At 37.3% G+C, this 22476-nt stretch overlaps 1 protein-coding gene across 1 annotated transcript in view; it reads left to right on the plus strand.

The window, feature by feature from the left end:
- The first annotated feature begins 546 nt into the window (after window positions 1–546).
- RIMBP2 (RIMS binding protein 2) overlaps window positions 547–22476 on the plus strand; it is a 113352-nt gene continuing 91422 nt past the window's right edge. Inside the window, exon 1 of the mRNA XM_069870764.1 lies at window positions 547–684. The gene's annotated coding sequence lies outside the window, so the exon portion shown is untranslated. The remainder of the gene's footprint in view (window positions 685–22476) is intronic.

Below are 22476 nucleotides of genomic sequence, written 5' to 3' on the forward strand. Positions count from 1 at the left end.
CAAACTTTCTGATCTCTCTTAAGCCAGAGAGCACTGAGTTGTGCAAGTGAGCTGCCAAAAAAAACAAACAAACAGGATTTCTAATAGTGCTTTGTATAATCTTTGCTGGAACATTGTTGTTAATATTCTGACAAACTTGCAGCATCTAATGATAAATCTTAGTCAGAATTTTTCTGCTTAATTTTATGTCCCTACCTTTTATAGAGAAAATATTGACACTGAATTTTATCATTTACCTCCTGAAATTAATTTCCTTCAAGGGAACAATGACCACAGTATTTAAATCTTCTTTTGGAGGTTTATGTTGGACTTTGGTGTTGTTGCCCGCCCTGACAAAATGCTTATTCAGCAAAGCTCAATTTATTAGTTTGGCTTCTGTTGTATGTAATGTGCATTTAACCATCACTTTCAAGCAGCTTTTGGGGACACATGGAATGAAAATCATGTTAATGAAACATGATGTGTTGCAGGAAAAGCAAGTGCTAGTCAGCTAGTACAAATGCAGTTTTAACAATGTGGTCACTTGGCTTGTTTTATTCTACACAGTTTGGAAATGATCCATCATGTCTGCAGCCTGCAACATCACAGAAAATATTTGATCAGACCCAGTTTTTAGAAGAAACCCAGATTTCTAAGTCTCATGTCACCACCTTAAATCAAGAGCATCCTCACTGGCAGTGTTTAGTAAGTACTGACTTTGTTTTTACTATTTTATGGCAACTGATGAATTTAAAGACAAGGCTAGTTTTGCAGTCCAAGCTGCTGCTTTTTTTTATTTGGTTGGTTGGTTGGTGTTTTTTGTTTGCAGTGAGCTGGAGTTTTCTGAGGGGTGTGTTTGGGAGAAGAAGAATTTAACTCCACAATCTTTATAGCAATAGATTTTGTATTGATTCCTTAGAATCTTGTAAAACACTAGTAGTGCTTAAATAATACACATATATACTTGGGACACAAGTAATGAAAGCATGAAATGAGAGTTTGATAAACAAAAATGTGATATAAATAGTTATTCCAATGCTTTCTTCCAGATGCATGAACACAAAAGTGCAGGAGCCAGTGCTTAATGGTTATTATATGCACATTCCAATCTTGCTGTGTATCTCCTGACACTTGATTCTGAATGATAGCAGATTTTTTCCATTTGGAATTCTATGTGTTTGCATGTGTTCTGATTTTTAGGCACTTTTTGCATTCAAAGAACCTTTCAAAAGGGTTTGTCAAATACAAACCCCATAGGATAATGTTTGCTTACCTGAAGGCAACTTCCAGAGGGGAATATGTGTGCCAAAGAGGTGCCTTGAATGCTCCCTTTTAGATAAAATGTTTGCACTTAAGTACAAAGACATTTGAATACATAAACAGAAAATTTTGTTTCTTTTTAAAATCAGAATTGCCGATGAAACACTACATTTTATGTCCTGTAATTAGTAGCTGTTTTATCTGCTTTTGCTTTCCTTATACGAAGGAATTTACTTCTTTTTAGACTGTGGAAGTATAATGGACGTGATTTATTTTCTTTTTTTTTTTTTTGCCTTGTAATAAGAGCAATACTGTGAAGAAGGAAGACAAGCTTTTAGAAGTTTTTGGAGAAACTAGATTGAACTGGTTATCTTTATTTGAATTTTTGAGTCGATTTTTAGTAGGAAATGCAGTCTGGAGGGTAGAGGAGGAAGTCTACTGTGTACAGTGTTATCTTCTAAAAACTTGCCAGTTGCCCAAGACAGGTAAGCCATAATTTCAACGTTGTCCTTTTCAGAGCAGTGCCTCCTTAATCAAACTACTTCTCCCTCTGCCCACCCCAGAATTATTTTTAGCACAGATCAGTTCCTCATGTGGTTCCATCCACAGCTGCAGAAGCAGTTGAGGCAGCACATTTGGAAAATGTAGCATGCTTATTGGGAGAAGCAATGGGCAGGTGACTTCAGCTCATGCTACTGCCAGCAAAAAACAAATCCTAGCAATTAATCTTTAAAATTAGGGTGGTGAAACACCAGGGCATTTTGCAGAGAGATTGTAGCATCTCCTTCTTGGGTGAGATGAAAGCCTCAACTGGTGAAAGCACAGATTTATTTATTTATTTATTTATTATTTATTCTTATTGATTGTATATACCTCTCATTACATGCAATTATAATGAATTCAAACTCATTGTTTCTTGAAAAATATGCATCAGGGAATACTGCAATTGTGTTTAGTGTTGTATGGTGTCTTTCTTTCAACTGTCTTAATGGTTATACTAATGTTCTTAGATTCTACAGAGAATGTACTGGATTACTTTTGATGTGTAAGGTGCAGAGGAATTGCTTATGAAGTTTTATTCTATAAGCATGCTTTATACCTGTTAACACAGTTTTTGTACTCTGTGTAGAGTTGATTGCAATTCATTGTTGCATAATTGAGGCTAACCCTGCATTTAAACGAAACTCAATCCTATAACTAGACCGGCAAGTAAGAATATTTGCTATTACTGTATACTCTCCCATTTTAATAAGTAGTTATTGTGCCAGCCTAAAAGTATGTATGTCCCTATCTGTGTGAGGAACATATGCACACTTGTAAGTCATTTAGATGCTTCAGGACAAATAGGATACTGTGATTTATTTTCCAGTTCTAATGAGTTCTGAGGAGTATGTATGTTGGTCATTTACTTGATCCACATCTCTTGGTGACTGATTTATAACATTTCAGATATCACCTTTCATCTTCAAAGCACTTCACAACCAATAACTAACAATAATTTAAACAAAATTCATACAAAGATACCATTTTTAACCCTAATGTTCTTGCCATTCTTACATTGTACCTCACAGAACTGAAAGTAAAGGCTTAAAGCTTTGCTTTAAGAGCCTGATATTTGAAGCTTGAGGTTCTAAATTTGGTGCTGGATTTATCCATTTGAAGGATATGCGTTTGATTGCATCAGAAGTAATTATATTTAATATGACAAGAGAAAAGTGCATAAATGTGATATTTTGAATGGCTGTTAATGCCTTCTTTGCATCTATGCTTCTGAAAAGAATAATTATATAGCTGTGATGTGAACTGAATGTTGAGGTCTGGTGAAAGACATTTCTGGTTAAAAAAAATTAAGTCAATCTTCTAATGCATGTAGAAGTTTCCTTACCAGAAGGCATTTGAGAAATTGTGTGCTTGTTTGTAGACCCAGACTCAGTACCTGTACAGAAGACCAACATGAGGCAAAAATGGAATGCCTTTGAAATCAGTGGGAATTTTGCCATGAATTTCATCCACACAAATAATTCAAGCTTTCAAGAAGCATAAAGCTGTGCTGGAAAACAAAAAAACAGGGATTTGGATTAGAGTCTTGAGAACAGAACAGACAAATAATTATTTGCAGCAGCTCGTTTTATTCGGGTGTGGACTGTGTCCTTGAGTGCATTTAAAGTCTATTCTCATCGCTGGGTTTGTCAATATTTAGGAGGAACACAAGAAGCCTAAAGGGTTGCTGGGCACTAGCAGCCTTCTGGATAAAGAGTAAACTTTAGACTTCTGAACCAGCCTCTATTTAAAACACTATTGTTTACATAGTATTGCAGTATAGATAGTGAGAGCGATAAATACGCTGGTGCCAGGATTTAAATTTGCTAAGAAAATATTAAATAACATTTCTTTCATGCTGTAGTTACAGTACTTCAGGGCTAAATTTTAACTTACAGTTGACTCCTATTTAATTTTTAATTAATTGCCACAGCTGTATCTGTACCAATAACTTTTAATCATTTACACAGAAGAACAGAATAAGTAAGTGCAGTTTTTCATTCTTGTGTGATATATTTCTGCAGTGATTTCACAGGAAAATCCTGTATTTTAGTAAATAGAGACCAAATTCGTTACCTACAGATAAACATTCTCTTCCTCTTCTGTCATTAGCTTTCCATGTACATAAATGAATCAGACTTGCAGCAGTTACCTGTTGGTTTCCAGGCAACAGCAGCATTTGACACTGCAGCAAGTGTCGTGCAGCTCCCTGATTGTAAATTAAAGTGCTCTGAATTTTGAACCGAGGTTGATAAAAAGGACATTAGTGCAAGTATATTGCCACTTTCACCGTAGCAGCAACGTGTCAGCAGAGTTTCTATAACAACAGCAGTTTGCTGAGATACAGCCCTCTATCACATGTTGATGATGGAAAAACTGTAATGGCTTCAGTCTTTTGCAATACTCTGTTTTCTCTAAAATACACGCTGTACTCCATTTAAACCTTTTTGCTTCTGTGCAAAGCAGGGATCTGACATCCTTCCCAGCCATTTTCTTGGATTCATTGTCTCCTGAAGTCAGAGCCCTAGATGTCTGCAGTAATAGGCAAAAAAACAGACTGAAAGACAATATTTTGAATTCGTAAATATTTTGAGCATTGCTTGCTCTTCAGAGATGGTTTGCAGTCTGTTAATGATGGCAGAACAATGAGGCTGGATATCAGTATAACAGCAAAACCATGAATGCTTCTGATATGATGCTTGCTGTTTAGCGCAGGTAGCTAATTCTATGGAAGAAACTTTTTAAGGTTAACTGTCTTTGCTGTGCCCTGTACATGGGTGAGATTTATATCAACAAAAGCAACAACATCCATGGCCAAAAACAGTGTCTGGATTTTGATAAATGATGAAGGTAATCATAATGTATTTGAATTTTTACCATTTTGGATCTCTTTTGAGCATTTTTAAACATATGGCACTGAGTGCCAGTGAGCTATTTTTAATACCTTATTTCCCTTTACAATTCCATCATTTTTCTTCTCCATATCAATGGAGAAGAAAACTTATATAACCTTACATTTCTGATGATATTTTCTAGATTAACTATCGCCTGTGCAAATGTAGAGTTTTGTTTTGAGATTTTTTAATACAGTGCCAGTATAAAAAAAGCCCTTCCTATCTGCAGTCTGTGAAGAGAACTTCCATCAAAAATAGACCTTTGTGTGGTCTTTAAAAAAAAAAATTTAATCAGAGTTCAGGCACACTGTTACATTCCTGAATGAGTGAGAAGCAGTAAATCTTGTCCTAAGCAATGAGATATGTCCAGCGTAAGACTGGCTTAAATCAGTAGCCATGAAAGCAGCCTGGACTTTTCTTCTTTCTTCCCTAGGACATAATATTCTTACTCCCTCAGTTTAAAAAGATTGTTGATTCAAATGCAAGCTTTTAGTAAAACCACCCTTGTTTCCATCTCTTTTCTATTTGAGGGCTAATCAGAACCATAGTCAGGATGGGTCAGGAGAGGAACAGGATCCCTAAATGATCCATAACTGAAGTAACTGAGCAGTGAATGTGGACTAAAGAGACAAGAGCAATGAAACATTCTTTTCTCTGTTGCTCTATAAGAAACAGAAGAAATGAGCTAATTAATATCTAAAGAAAGTCGAAGCTTGATTCAGGAACTGAATGCAGATTTTCTTATTTGCAGATAGTTCTTTCAGGGCATGATTTTTCTCGTTCCATTTTGTACTTTGTGATTTATTTGCATCCAACCAACAAAGAGCCAGTGATGCAAACCTTCAAAGGTTCCACTTTTCCTAAAACAGTTATTTTCTGAACCTGGGATAAGAGTTGGGAGACTGTTTAAGAGACAGTGTATATATTTTCTTTCAAATCTTTATTTTGTCTTTATGGATGTAGTCTATATTTTCGTAAATCTCACTAGCGGGTGTTCTGTTCATTGCTGTCTGAAAGGAGGCCATCTGCATAAGCCTAACTGTATTTATTATTTTTCTCCAAAATATACTGTCTGTTGTTAGGTCCCAGTTTCCTTCTAAATTGCCTTAACAAATGTAATGCTGTATCAGACAAGAACGCTAAAGAATCTCAACACATTATCAGTTACAGCAAAACAAAAGGCTTATGGAACAAGGTGATTTATTACTTCATTTTTCTAAAACGCTTGATGAGATTGATTTTTTTGCTTATCCTTTAGGCAACCCTAATTACATCTGCCTCTTGTTTAATCATCTTTAAGACAAAATAGTATGTCTGTGGAGAGAACATGATTTAAATAACTTTTGTCCTAATGAATCAGACTGCAGAATTTTGTAGTAGCTTTATTTGTAAGGCTTCTTGTCTAGTAAATTGGTTGGAGACAAAGTATTCAGGTGATATAAGCCTTAAACTTAACCCCTCTACTCAAATCTTAAAGGTTAGTGCTGTTACTACTAAATTCAGAGGTGAGTTAGGTGAAGGGGCTACAAGAAAGCTGGGGAGGGACTTTTTACAAAGGCTTGTAGTGAGAGGACAAGGGGGAATGGGTGTAAGCTGGCAGATTTAGACTAGACATAAGGAGGAATTTCTTCATGATAAGAGTGGTGAGGCCCTGGCCCAGGTTGCCCAGGGAAGCTGTGGCTGCCCCATCCCTGGAGGTGTCCAAGGCCAGGTTGGATGGGGCTTGGGCAGCCTGATCCAGTGGGAGGTGTCCCTGCCCAGGGCAGGGGGTGGAACTGGATGATCTTTAGGTCCCTTCCAATCAAAACTATTCTATGATTCTATGGCTCTCTGATTCTGTCTTGAGATTTAATTTACCAGTACTGGAATATCATTTGGATGTGGCTTGTTTTATTTTGGTGGGCCAGAGATAAACTGCATTGGTTAAAACAAACAGTTTGGAGCAATTATCACTTGGGATGTTCTCTCTTACTCTTTCTTCCCTTATGCACTCAGCTATCATAAGGTACCTACATTGCTCTTGAAGAAACCTTGCTAGGTGATTTTCTGTATTTGGGGCAAAGTTGCAATGTAAGTGCCTTGCTTCTCAAATCTAATGATAGTGGGACCTCTATTTTTTTTTTTTATTTCACTGAATTTTCCCCCAAAGTAGCCGCACTTTTTAATTTTCTTCCTCCTTAAAAAAGAAATAGTTACAGACACATCCAAACCATTAGTTCATCCTTACCTGAGAGGCAGTGGGTGGACATGGGAAATTCATTGTGCTCAGCATAGCAAGGAGATAATGAGCTGTATAAATAACTAGCAACACATTTTAAAAATATACTCATATAGAGCCAAAAGTATCTTGGCTTGAGTGCATGGTCTCCAAGATGCAACTGAGACTATTTATTTCAGCAAGTCAAATATGGTTTAACTGTTTCTCTATGTGGGTTTTTAGGATGCATGAAATACGTAGTCATGAATAAAGGAACAGAATATGATTTAAAGCAAAGCACACTACATTAAAACCACTCGTGAACGTATTTTCAAACTTCCTCGTTCCTTCTTTAGCAGTAGAGGGCATGTTTTGTGTAGTTGGCATGAAGATTTGCAGATCATTTAGAACAGTTTAAATTCCAGAAAAAAATGGCATAGACATCTTCACCTGCAGAAAAAAATGAATGGAAACACTTGAAATATACTCTTAATCTTTTCAGTTACTGGAAGATAAAATGAAATTCTAGACAGAACCAGTGCTTCCCAAGAAGACTGGAAGATCCATTTCAGTGGGATTTGATCTTTTACAAAAATAGAAGGCTAATATTATTTATGATATGTCGAAATAAGAAAACATCTATGTAATTGGATACCTAGTAAGTAGGGGATGACCCATTATCTCATTAACAACAATTCCTTAGTTCACTGTGGGCAGGCAGGATTTTACTTGCAAATGCCCATGGAAGCTCTTAGACTCATTGCTATCATCACATAACAAAATGCTCCTGTTTCTGGCCATATCACCCTGTTATGTTCATATAGCCATATGACTAACCCATGTTGCTCTTTTTAAAGTACTCTGGCTGAGCTACTTTTGGTATTTTAAAATCCTGTGGTTTTATTTGTTTATTCTATGCTAACATATTCTCCCCCTAATTGCTGTCATGTTTGTGTGCCGTTAAAAAGGGATCTTCATCGAATTTCTACTTCAGTTTTATAGACTAGAAGTTAACATGTGGTTTGGACAACTGTCGCAGCCTTGTCTTTCAGGTGTGGCGCTTGCTGCTCTGCACTGTGTGGTAGATAAGTAAAACCCAAAATAATATTTTACAATATTTTGGCACATTCTTAATGAAATATATATTCATTTTCATAAGCAATAGTGACCAAATTGAGAGTCACATACATCTATCTTGCGTTGGTTTGTCTTTATCATAGCAACCTGCTAGAGAAAACATCTGTCATTGCTAACGGAGCACTCAGTAGATAAGAACCACTTGCTTTCAGGAAAGGATTGCTGAAGCCAATTTACTGGATCTTAACCTAGTAACTTTACCTCAATGCTTTATTAGAATCATAGACTAGTTTGGTTTGCAAGGGATCTTAAAGGCCATGCAGTTCCATGGGCAGGGACACCTCCCACTGGATGAGGCTGCCCAAGTCCCATCCAACCTGGACTTGAACACCTCCAGGGATGGGGCAGCCACAGCTTCCCTGGGCAACCTGGGCCAGGGCATCATCACCCTCAGAGTGAAGAAATTCTTCCTTATCATAGAATCATAGAATCATAGAATCACCAGGTTGGAAGAGACCCACCGGATCATTGAGTCCAACCATTCCTATCAAACACTAAACCACGTCCCTCAGTCTAGTCTAAATCTGCCCCTCTCCAGTTTATACCCATTGCCCCTTGTCCTATCACTACAAGCCTTTGTAAACAAGGTAAAATCATTGTACTCTTTTTAACTACACACTGAAGATGCGTGTGCTGGCTTAAGAGTGATGTGTGCTGCTGGATTTAAATGTATACTACAAAACAGCTCACAGGCAGCAGTCCAATCTCAGAAATGCATTGCTTTCCTTGATTACTTTCTCTGCTAGTGTAAATAAGAAGCAAGGCCAAGGATATGAGCAGGCAGAGTCAGACTGACTTAGAAATGTGATGTGTACATTGTTGATTTTCTTTTTCTCTTACGGATTTAAATGGAGATGGACTGGAAAGAAGCTGGCCCAGCTACTGCCCTGACAGTGCCTTGTTTTCTTTGTGGATTAACAGGGAACTCCAATCTGCAAGGCCGTCAATCTGGCCCCTTTCATCAGCACTGAATCACTTTAAAAAGAAAAACAGTGCATGTGATTATCAAAAGCATTTCCATTTATAACACACTGTGGCAATTCAGCCCAGACACCAGAAAATGAGAATATTATGTACTAAAAGGATGTTGAATTTGGAAATTTATGAAATATATAAATGTGGCAATAAATTATACATATGATTGTCACTTCATGGAGCTGTGAATACCTATTGACACTTTAAATGATGGTGTTCCCTTTACTTAGCCCATCTGTGATATGTACACATCAGCAAAGATGTTAGAAACAGGAGTCCAAAGAATCAGTGATTAGCATATTTTAAAGTTTCCTGCAGTGACTGCTTAAATACATTTGCATTAATAGAAAGATGAGACTCCTGATGATGTTCTCTGTGTGGCAAAGTCTAAAAATAGTTTTATTAGAACTTTGTCTGCATTTCTACTAAATTTTAACAGTTTGGGGGAAAGGAGTACACTTTTGAAAGGTTATGATTAATGAGTTATGTGATGTTGGTTTTTTATGAAGTATACCAAAATAACATGAAGAAATTGGGACAAGCTATTTTGTGCCTTTGGCATTTTGATGGTTTGCAGCCTCGCTTCCCACTTGAGATGGGGGCGGGCTTTGCCATTGCTTGCTCTTAGCAGCTAGCCCTCTGCGGCTCTTTAGGAATGAATTCAGGGTGTTCATTCAAAGATGATTGCGCAGAAGGAAAATTCTCTTCTGAATTTATGAAACAAAGCCTTATATCTGCCACTCTCTTGTATTGAAAGGAAATTCATCATGGTGTAACTTTATTTGAGAGAGTCTAAATTGTATTTAAATAGTTGGCAGTTAAAAAATTTAGATTGAGGTCCAGAAAACTTTATGGTTTGAAAACACCCAGTTTCCTGTTGTGATAGGGTGAAAAAAATCACCTGTGGCAATAGAGCAGGCATGTGATGCTGGGCACCCTACTGTGGAGAGAAATGAACCAGGTTGCTGACGTTTGAGTGAAGAAACTGGGTTTAGATCAGGCACTGACGTTGTGATGTGTGGAGAGAACTTTTAGGTGTAATGACTTTTAGGCATTAAGTGCCATCAGGGATAAGAAAGGGAAGTTTAGAAATTAGGTGCTGATGTTTCCAATTTGTTCCATAATGGGCAGGGAGATATTATTAGAACAACTGTAACAACTGAAAACCACTAGTATGGTAATTGCCATCATCACTGCGTGCTCTAAGATCTGTATATGTGTTCTGGTAATTTGCAGTTTCTGGATATGCATAACCATCCTAGCACATACATTGTGTTGACAGAGAAAAGATGCAATGCTGTAAAAGAGACTTTTGCTATTTTTTTGTGAATGAACATTCTGCTTTCTTGGGGAAGCCTAAACTTATTTGTTAAGATGCTGAAGAGCTGAACAACTATATTCTCAGCTGTCTTTCGAGGCAGGCCCATGCTTAAGGTTCAGAGAATGAATGCTGTGATATTTCACGACATATCCTTATAATATATGTCTCATAGACTTTAAAAGAGAATATGCAAGGATCCTCTAAAGTAGAGTTTTCTTGCTTCAGAAGAAATTTTCATGCTATGAGAGACATTTCATTGCAGACAACTAAAAAAAGCAGTGTTGTAGAACATACAGGACCAATGCATTTGTTAAGAAAATGATGTATCACAAGTCCAGTGATCTATACACGTTAAGGTAATGCCTGTTAGCTGATAATTCAGTTGAGTGGATGTGAGGCTAGAGGATTAAAGCTTAATTCTTACAAATAAAGCATATTTAGCCTTTTTAATTAAGGTATAGACAAACTAACTTTCTCGTAACTTTCTACTTGAAGAATATATGTGGTTAAACGCTTAATGAGATCTTTCTGAATGTCGAAGTCCATGTTGCAGTATTCTCAACACACTCATTAAAGGGTTTACTGTCAATTTATATATTTTATGTAAACTCAGTTGAGAAATACTTACTACAGCAGGGACTTATTAGGAATGAGAATCTATGATTTAAGGCTTTGGCTTTTTATTCTTTATGGAGATACATTCTTCACCTCTTCAGTTTACCTCCTATATTTAAACAATTACATTATATAAGTGATCGCTACTCAAACATCCAACCACAGTGTTGCATTTAAGGTAGTTAATCACATCTGTGCATTTTAGGGGGGATTGGTTTAGAGTTTCAGAATTCTGATTGCTTTACCTTTGGTGCTTGAGAGTTCTGACAACTCATTAACCTAAATACCACTACGAGAGTGTGCTATTAGCTACAGTTTTTCTTGATATGAGCAATTCAATGAACTTTAGCTTTGTCTTTTTCAGATGTGTGCTAGATCTTCACTTGCATATACGTTTAATCATTTTTAACCCATAAGTTTTATTTAACTCTGAACAGGGAGTATGCTTGTCCACCACATGTGCATATATCAGCTTTTGGTGAAGATGTAGGGCTGTGTAATGGTCCTGTGCATACAGTTCTGAATCTATCCATGTTCATTTTCTGCATCCATGTTTCTTAAATTCTGCACATGAAGTGTCATTTCACATGATGATGATCTATAGTGCTTCTATAGATGTATTGTGTATTATGCTTAGAATAAAAGAAGGGGGAAAGTTATAAGGTTTTTTTTTAAAAAGGAGAGGGAAGAAAAAGGGGGAAAAAAGGGAAAAAGGACAAAAAAAAAACCCAAAAGAAGGAAAAGACTATAAAAAGCAATCCTCAGTGCTGTAAAAAGAAGCCTTTGGATGTACCAGTAGCATTGTGTCAGATGTGATGTAAATATGGATGAGTGACAGAATGAGAGGCACAAGGATGATTCATTGTCTTAGGGAAAAATTAGTAAAACAGGTAAGGTGCTGTGACAGTGTGGTGTTCAAAGCTCTTCTAGGAGTTTCTCCCATGATATTTTATCAACCTATGATAATTTGCTGACAGTATGGAATATTTCAGCCCCAGCTAAACACCCCAGCTGAGAAACTTATTCATATTTTTTGAAAGGTTGAAGCCTCTGAGGACAATAGAATATGGCTTTGAAAGCTCAAGAGAATAGTTTTTATTCTACTGTTTATGAAATAACATTTTCTGTTTTAGCAATTTTTTTATTCTGTCAGTTGACATCTAGCAGAAAATGTGAATTGATTTTATTTTTTAAGATAATAACGATATTTAAAATTTCAAAGATTTGCAAACAAAAGGCTCAGTTCATATCTCATTTTTTCTTAATTGTGATTTCCAGAGCCTTAATCTCTTATTTCCACCTACAGCAGTGCTCCTGTAGAAAGAACTCTGTAATCATACTGCCCACTTTAGGGAGAATTCTGAATTGAGAAAAAAAAAATTTGTATGTTACAACCTATCTTCTCTTGGTTTTAGCAGTTTTCTGTATTTGCATTGAGATTAAATTGTGAAAAAATTAGAGAGCATGTGTTAGTGACGCACTGGCCTGTGCTTACGTGTTAATCATGCTATTCATGCAAGTACAGGTTATTTGGGAGATTTAGCTGGAAGAGGAAGAAAGAGTCAAATGTATGCACAGAACTTCAAACCCATGAGTTGTAACTTTATAATGTGAGAGGTGAGCTTGCTAGGGGCAGTTCCTGATTATAGGAGAGATCTTGGTTTTGCTGGATGATGATTACGTTATGGATCTCTGAATCCTGTCTTTAGATGCAGCAGGCTCTGGGGCAATATTAGGCTCCAGAGCTCCCTACCAATTTCACAGCAAACTTGATTAAGCCATTACATTGCAGATCATTGCTGACACTAAATTAATTCCTAATCCAAGTCCTATTCTGCAGTACATTGGGAGACTTCTGCCAGCAGGCCAATGGCTGGAAAATGGGTAATTAAATTTTGCTGTAAATACATTTTTATCTACCCTTCTGCTTGCAGGAGCTGGCAAACAGGCGAGAACCATTAATTAATACCTGTAATTTGGTTTACTGGAATAAGCCCTGCTCCTGTCAGATTTTTAAATGGAAACCAAGGCTATGAAGGGAGGGCTAAGAAAAGAAGATAAAGAAAGCTGACAAATATGTGCTCATAAGAGTGTCTGTTCTTATTTCTCTCTGTAAATAAGTTGTCTAGTTTGCAAATTCGGCTATTCTTTGGTCTAAAGTCAATGTAGAACAGTTAAAAGAACCCTAAATATAGGACAAGTAACAATAGTGGCAAGATGTATTCTGAGCATTTCTAATTATGTAATTAATATGCTGACCCAACTTTACTAATTCAGGAGGTAATTTTGCCGTGTTGATCATCTCTGGTGCACATAGACTTTTGCATTTGTTGTTACAAAAGGGGTTTTTTGTTTGGACTTGAACCAAGTATTGTTTGTAGATTTTATTCTGAAGTATCAGAGGGAAACTAGAATCTTGTTTGCTAGCACTGCATTGATGCTATTCTCTTTCCATTCCTCTGAAACAAAGTCAGTTTTCCTACTTTCCTTGCATAGTTTTTCCATTTCCTTTAAGTCCTGAAAGCTGGATAATTCTGAGATTCACTCCTTTGTTAAAGAAAGATGCCTCCTAATTCTCGTTAAGGAGAGAAGCAAGCTTCTCCATATTATCTACCTATGATAAATATTTTCTTACGTCTTAAAAGTTATGGGGTACTTCTGGCTCTCCAAACTGGTTTAAGTCTTTTAAAGGTAATCTGACTTTGATTTACACTTTGATTTACATTCCTAAGATTCCTTTCAGGGGATTAAGGCTCATCCAGGACTCATCCAGGATATAATAAGAGGGAGGTCAAAATTGTGACAGGTCCTTTTGAAAAGGTGGTTGTGAGTGACCACAGGGAAAAGGTGACTTGGGAAAGGATTGAGCACAAGCAGTTGGGTTTGTCTATATCCAAATAGTGTAGGGAATGATCTTCATTGCTTTGTAGTACTCTTCTTGAAGCTGTTTCAACTATTTTGTAATTGTGTGAATAATTTTCTGGAAAAGAAGGAACAAGAAGCCTGTGGGGATGTTTTAACAGCATTACTGGCTGGCTGGCTTTTAGATATGAGTCAATCTGTGTTATAGTTGAGGTGTCTTTTGGCAACCTAATGACATTAGCCTTAGCAGTGTTGTGGCTCGTGTACTCTGTTGGGGTTAACAGTGCAGACAGAGCTGAGCTTCTGAAAACAAGCGCTTGGAAACTTCAGACAGTAGAAGGCTTGTGTGCCAGCAAAAATGTCTATAGACATGTCTATATCTGAGATGAGCAGGTCATATAGTATGGAAGATCTGGTACTGACACCACTAGGAAAATTTCAATTTTCTGGCAAAAAGCATAAGAGGAAGCCCCATAGTCTGCTAATAAAGAATGGTGCTATGCTTAACCTACCCTTGCTTTCTAATGTCAATAAAGCCAGAACAAGCATAGAATTCATTTGAAGATCTAGCTTATAGTTAGACAAGTTGTTAAAATGCAACTTGAGGAAAAGTCCTAACAGAGCCACACAGAGACAAGAAGAGAGCATAGATGCAACTTATCTGCTTTGGACAATAAATGTTGTATTTAATGATCTCCAGTGCTGATTGGAATTGTAGAATTGCAAGGTAGTTAAAGTTTGAGGGAGCAGTTTAAAAAAAAACCAAAAGAGCAAACTAATTGTTTGAGAGAAATGGTATTAAATGGGCAAGGTTATTAACAGCTGGCATCGCACATTAATAAAATAACTTACTTCATGTAAGAGGTTTTTTTGTAATGAGTGTTTTGCATTATACGTTAGAAATATGCAGTGAACAAGCTTGCTACAACACCATCTCTAGCAGCCTCACCATTCTCTTCCTCAAATCAAAGATGTGATAAGACAGGGTTTTTAGAACTCTGCGCAGTTGTTTTCGTTCAATCCTGTGGAGCCCAAAAGCCTTCTGAGCTTTTCCTTTTTACCTTCTGAACAGCATATTCATGAGATTTCATTAAGGATACATGCATGGAAATACATATACACATGATTTAATGTTTATATATTTTACAGAGATTTTTCTTCATATTTATATTGATAATATTATACATAAACATACACATGCATGTAATACTGTGTATTCTTTAAATCCACAGTCTGAGATGTGGTGCTTTGCTTTCCAGTCCTATTAAAAATTTAACCATGTCTCCAGCTAAGAAACTTTGTCATTTTCAGAGCTGTATAAATGTTAATAATTAAAAGCAATTAAAAGGTGTGTTGAAAGTCATGTAATTTTTATAGGCTGGCTGACTAAATAATGGACATATCCTAGACATTCTAGAGTGCCAAAATGTTATTAAACAAAGCCTTCTCCCATCATAGAAGTCCTGTAGAAATGTGATAATGTCTTTGTTAATTTGGGAATCCAGCTGAGGTGTTGAAGTGAAATTATAAATCATGATCCCTGATGAGTCCCATAATCAGCATGCTGTGGACTATTCTGAAGGAGCTCTTTCTTTCCAGGAATCCAGATCACAGGATTCCAAGCAATAGGTCAAATAAAATGAATGCATATAAAAACAAATCCTGAATATGTTGCTCTATGTATTCTGTAGTGACCATAAAGCCTACACAGTAACCACGTTTTACGAGGCTCGGTGGTGAGAAGAGAATACTGCATTTCTAGGAAAGAGAACATTTTTATCTCTTTTTCTGAAAGAATGATGAAAAAGCCAAGAAAACAAAATGCCTCCTACATTGTCTTCTTTCTAAAAGCAAATTAATAAGTAAATAAAAAGCTATACCAGCGTGATTGAGTCAAGAGAATTTTACACAAGAATAACAGTGATTGCATGGGTCAAGACAGTTGTAGCAGACAGCAGTCCAGCTTGAAGTTTAAAGTCAGTATTTCTTGACTGCGCTGGTGTTTTACATGGCTGAGCCTTTCAGTGCATCAATTAAGCTAATCACAGGCCTTGTGTGAGCCTTAGGGATGTAGAGGTTTCATGTTTCTTTGAGATCACTGTATAAAGGGTGCAATAGAGGATATAGATGCTTCTCACTGCTTCTCTGTTATGTCGCTGTCTAGCACCACTGTCTTACAATGAATCTGAGCCCAAGAAACATGCAGTGAAGCCGTTTCCAAAGAGAAACTCGGCAATTCCAACAGGTTCTTCCCTAAGACCTCTTTGTGTCACAGTGCTGTGTATTTACTAGAGTTGCTTGATTCGAAGAGCTGTTCAGGACAGCAGTCTGCAGCACCGCCCGTACTAAGGTGAGCACTTTATTCCTGGATTTCCCATAATGTAAAGCACATTGACATCAGTTCCAGAATCAACATGCAGACTGCCTCTGTGCTGGGTCCAAAGTTTTATAAAAACATGAATTTTACTGTAGATATTTTCTAAAATTTCCAGTTTTTAGTCAGTTTTTGAGTAAGAATGAGACTATTTCCCTAGGACAGAAATAAATTGGGTTTCCTTGATAAGCAAGGACAGGTGATCTGATGTGTGGCTTATACATTTCTCTTGTATGTGAGTTCATACAGCTGTAGAAAAGTCTTCAGATTAAGTTTGTAAGCGACACATTGTCATAAGTTCAATGGCAAAGCACTGACTCCAGCAGTTTCCAGAAAGTAATGGTGAATGGTAGCACTGATAGGTCAGTCATGGTAGTTTCACTGACCATACAGATGAGTGATTTAACATGTTGGTTTACAAGGCCACTCTCTTATGAAGTATCACCAGAGTTGGATTCTTCCTGGCTCCAATTGCTTTTGTTATTCTAAATGAATAAAAAAATCTATTGATGGTCACCAGCTGTGGAAGGCAATAGGAAAACAAAGACTCTGATTTTCTGAACAGAATTATTTAAAAGAGTTCTGTGTCCCATTCTCTTCCACTGCTCCTACAGAGTCCTTGCTGATGGAGGGTATACACTGGGGCCTTGGGGTACGTGCTTTCCTGTGCATTTTCTTTGCAGTGGTGGGAGAGAACTCACAGATCTCTACTGGTCTGGGAAGTATTTTGAATAAAAACAGATGACACAAAGGAAGAAATTGTTTCTTTCTGATTTATTTCAGGCCCCTGAACCAAATAGCTATTTGTTCTGTTGAAACCTCATCTTGTTCATTTAGTAGGATGCTTCATAATTTGCAATGAAGCTCTTCACTTACCAAAGGCAAATGATAGAAATTAGTTCAGAAATCTGCCTAGATTTCTTCATGTCCTTGCAATGTCTGCATACCATGTAAATTCTGTCCGCTTTTATGTCTGCAATGAAACCAACACCAGCCTCAGAGCTAGAGACACGTAGATTGTGATTTAGAGATCAGAAAAATTTGGTCAATCAAATGCTTGACTTTGCAAGTTATTTTCTGTGAACTGCAATTTATCTTTTGAAGCATGTTTCTCCTTGGCAGATAATTGAGGCGAAAAAATACTATTGCAAAATGTCACCAGTACAGAAAATTACTATTTTTCCCCACCCTGCTTGCTTTTCCTGCTGTATCAGCAATGCTTTTTTTTTTTTTTTTTGCTTGTTTTGTGGGCTTTTTAACTTCAGTTTTGGAATTCTATTTCAGTTCTTTTTCTTGAATTCTAGTCTTGTGAGCACAGCTTCTTGTCATAGGAACCAAATGAGACTGACAGATGAGCTGGGACATACCCCTTACAAGATCTCAACTCTTCATATACTGGAAATAGGTTTCCTGAAATAGGGCTGCATCCTTATCTATAAAATAAATAAGACTGCAGTCCTCCCATGTAACAGCTTTTTTAACATATTACCATATAATTCATTTTAAAACCAAGACAACCCCTCAAGTGCCACTGGGAAATCCCTACCTCTGATGAAAAATGCCTACCTCACCTTATTTAGGGAGCTAAAAAGAATAGTCAGGAGGGCGCTGTAAAAATTTAGTTAAATCAGGTTTAAGTAGCTGAACATCCCATGGCGTGTTTTTTAGGTGTGGTGTTTCATCTAATATTATACACTGAGGGCCTTTACTTCAGGGTCAATATTAAATGTTTGAAACCACACAGGATTTTAATCTTGCTATTTTGGATGGTGAGTAAGAAAGTCGTGTGCTTTAGCACACTAGAGGGTTTTGAGCTGCTGTTCCTCTTACAGAAAGCATAGGGTTGGTAATGTCAGAATTTTCTGTGAATTCTCACTGGAAGGAGGAATTTGTTAGAGCTAACAACTAACAAAAATACCCAAAACCTGTTCAGTCATTTGAAGTTGACAGTGAAGTGAAATTTGATGATATTTGATTCAGTGCCAAATTTCATTTGCAGATTCTGATTTATGTACTTCTGATTTATTTAATGTAATACATATACAAAGGTCAATATTGAAGAAAAGTATAATGATTTCTTTCTCATTTTGGCAAATTCAAAACATCCATTTCAACTTCAATAACAATAATCTGAGTTGTCTGAAAATGTATTTAACGGTCTTAAATTTGTGGTGTTTGGGGAACCCTGTCTTAATGATGCTTAGTGCAAAAACTAAATTTTTTTAAAAAGAACCCCACTGTTCTGAAGTACTGATGAAATAAGAAGGTACAGAAACCCTGCAATAATGTGTTTATTGTCATTTTCCAAAGCCAAGTTGCCAACTGTGATCTGTGAATCATTACAAGTGCTCTGGGCATGTTGCTGATTTTTCCATCTGGTTCCTATCAGTCGTGTCCTTCTCCAAACTTCAGAGTTCTAAAAGCATCTGTCACTGAAGGAGAAGGGTGTTCGTGTCCCAGTCAGGAGTTGCAGAGATCTGATCCAACTGTGAATTGGTTGATCACGAAGAAGCTGGTGGGTAGGAGTGGGGTGTTGTCTGTGATAGCAAATAAATAAATAAGTTTCTGCATGATAACAGTGCTTCACCCTATGGAAAAGTGTTGCTCGTCCATAATCTCTGCCCATTAATGGAATGAAAGGTAGAGATGTTTGATAGGAATAACTATTATGTTGAACTAGATAGCACTTTTAAGTGGTGCCTTAGAAGAAATGGAGAGGGCTCAATTTTTTTCAGCTGCAAACTTCAAGTTAGTGAATAAAAGTGAGATGGCTATTTCTGCTAGTGAACAACTGCTTTAATATTTTTCTTTCCCATTTTCTTCCCCCATTACTCCTATTTTGAATCTTCTCTTTGGAATATGGCAATAAAAGTCCTCAAGCAGGTTTTATTCAAGTGACATTAAGGTCTCTCACCTTGCAGATGCCTCTTCTGATTCCTAAGAAGGCTGAAAAATCAGAGCCTGTTTTGAGCAGTTAGAACACATGCAGAGATCTGTGAAGAAAAATTAGCCTTCCTCACAGGCTGCAAGAATAGCGAAAAGAAGAATATGACGAAAGCTATTGCTGAACAAAATGAATTATTTTTAGAAGCCCCGTTCTCTTAGCTCACTCCGCTGAAAAGTAAAGCCATCCCATGCCTATGTATCTGCCTGCACTGTGTAGTGCAGAAACACTGAGTATGTGTAATAAAGCTTTTTCAGAAGAATAGGAAAATCCCTCTATTACTCTCATATTCTCTGTTATTTGGAAAAGTCACTCATTAAAAAGCATTGAATTTTAGGTCGCAGTTACCTACTCTTATTCACAGATTTAGGAGTTGTCCTTCCTGCATTAGAACAGTGTACTAGAACTTTGTTTCATTGTTGATGTTTTTGAAAATATAAGAGATTTTGTATTTTATTTAATTTGGAAGCTGAGGCTGTGTTTAAAATTTAAACTGTTTTTCGAATAGTCTTCATAAATCCACTACCATTCTCATGTTTAAAACCTCTTGTATTCTAAAAATCTAAACATCATAAAGATTCTTATTTCTGAGTATTCAGGTAAAGTCCCATGGAAACAATTTCCAAGAACAAAAATAGATGTTTCACTTTTTCTTTCAGTACTGAATTCCCGTGTAGTTTCTCTTTTAGACTCCCTTGCAGTTTCATGGTACAATAGAAAGACAGAGTTCTAATGCTGTAGAAATTAAGTTCATAGAATTATAGAACAGTTTGGGTTGGAAAAGGCCTTAAAGCCCATCCAGTTCCATCCCCCCTGCCATGGGCAGGGACACCTCCCACTGGATCAGGCTGCCCAAGGCAAATCCTGTGGCTGTGGGCAGCCACAGCTTCCCTGGGCAACCTGGGCCAGGGCATCATCACCCTCATTATGAAGAAATTCTTCTTATGTCCAATCTAAATCTGCCCCTCTCCAGTTTATACCCATTGCCTCTAGTCCTATTGCTACAAGCCTTTGTGAAAAGTCCCTCCCCAGCTATCTTGTAGCCCCTTCAGTTACTAGTTCTCAGGCTACCAGAGGCTATCGAGAGCAATAGTGAAACTTCAAGGTCTGGATTAAACCTCATGGGAGCTCTGTGATATACCTTGTCTTGCTGGCAAACCAAGAAATTATACCAAACCAGTCTGAGAATCCATCTCATTGCCAAATTCAGTCTATAGGAGGAATCAGCTTTGAAGCAGAGAAAGGTTGTCTCAGGCATGATTAAGGTACAGTCAGCTCCCTGGATGGCAACAGTGACCTCTGGTTAGCTGCCCCTTCTGTCAAGAACTGCTATATCAACAAATGTTTTTGTTACCTTAATCCTTTGTGCATTGCCTCTCAAACACCTCGGATGGAATAACTCTGCTGCTTTTGTGATGATTTATCCTGAGTGAGGCAATACTTGTTACTCTATTACTCTTTCCCCTTTTCCCTTTCTCTATTTTAGAGTGAATTTTAGTCAGATTAGATTAAAGACATTACCCAAAACTGAGGAAGAAAAGAAATGTTTGCATTCATCTGGTAGGAAGTTTTAGGTACCTACTAATGACCCAATTAAATACCTTAACTTTTCAGGATTTACTGTTTTTAGTGGACTGGATTAAATGCAGATGAATGACACTTGAATGGTCCTTGGGTAGATCCTAATAGAAAAAAAATGTTTAGTATAGTTGAAAGAAACTCAGGAGCTCAAGACAAAAACAAGCAAGTAAAAACGCCAAACTCCAGAAGTCCAGCAGATCCTATATCATAATGGTCTGATACAGTTCCAACTGCTTTATTTATCACAGGATTTTTATATTTGAAAATAACCCTTTATATACCCCAGCACTGAACAGAAATTTGACAATTTTGCATAGTGGTTGTAGATACGGTGAGCACAACGCGATTATGTAGCCTTGGGTTGCTCGTACGTGCAATATTAGTAAATTTTTAAAACAAAAGAAGGACTAAAGCAAAGAGCTTAAGTTACATCTATATTATCTATTTTTTAAACTGAGAAAAAGCGAAAGATTCAGAGGAAGAGAGTTAGAAGTTTCTGTCAAATTATTGGCCTGAAGTTTGCAGTGTACTGAATAATTTCCGCTTACTGTTCTCTACGTAAATATATGAAGAAAGTAGATGGTTTGGCAACTGAGAAAATCAACTACATGCTTCTTCTGAGGGTGCTAATGAAGACAGAAACACTCAATGTGAAGGTTAAGCAGAAGTGTAATTATATCTCCTTTTGTTGAATATATTTCCTTGTATTTATTTGTGACATCTGTTGAACTCCCTAATATAAAATTACTGTGGTTAGTGGGTTTTATCTTAATTTGTTCTATGGATCATTCTGATATTGCTTATGTTTACATTGGCCAAGAACTGAAAAGGATTCAATTCAAAATGGAAAAAAAAATTTTGAACTCTACGTAGGCATAATCTCTTTTGTCTGTGTTTTTTTGTAGTTCTGTAGTAATACTATTTAAATGAATGCAGTTTCATTATAAACACTAAGGGTCAAAGGAAGAGAGTTTTGATAGATGCTTGTCACATCCTTGATGTTTGTGGATTTAGCCTTGAGAAGAGGAGGCTGAGGGGAGACCTCATTGCTCTCTACAACTACCTGAAAGGAGGTTGTGGAGAGGAGGGAGCTGGCCTCTTCTCCCAACTGACAAGGGACAGGACGAGAGGGAATGGCCTCAAGCTCCACTAGGTGAGGTTCAGGCTGAACATTAGGAAAAAAAATTTCAGGGAAAGTGTCACTGGGCACTGGCAGAGGCTGCCCAGAGTGGGGATTGAGTCCCCTTCCCTGGAGGGGTTTAAGGGATGGGTGGACAAGGCACTGAGGGACATGGTTTAGTGATTGATGGGAATGGTTGGACTCAATGATCCAGTGGGTCTCTTCCAACCTGGTGAATCTATGATTCTATGGATGGCAGTGTGTTGCCTAGGTTTACAAGCTCAGCTGCTACCTATATAGTGACACAGACCTGCAAGTGATACACTGCAGTGTTTAGAACTCTGGTCCAACATAGTAAGAGTTCTCACTAAAAGTGTAAATACTACTATTCTAATCTGTAGTGACATTTTACTGCCGTAGCAGATGATTGTCCTTCTAAACAGTGAATTTCTGAGTCTGCAGGACTCAGCTGTAAACTTGCAGGTTTTCTTCCATATGTTTGAGCGCAATCTTCCTATGCTCAATGATAATGCCTCAGCAGCTCAAAAACAGAAAAAAAACCATTTTGCCTTTACGTTTTTACATGGAAAGTTTACCCATGTATAAAGCAGAGTCATGGCTTGCCAGTGGCTAATAAGGTGATTGAATCTGCTGAGAGGGTTTGTTGTAGGAGATGG

This window comes from Phaenicophaeus curvirostris, chromosome 17 (genome assembly GCF_032191515.1).
Source record: "Phaenicophaeus curvirostris isolate KB17595 chromosome 17, BPBGC_Pcur_1.0, whole genome shotgun sequence".
Classification (NCBI taxonomy): Eukaryota; Metazoa; Chordata; class Aves; order Cuculiformes; family Cuculidae; genus Phaenicophaeus; species Phaenicophaeus curvirostris.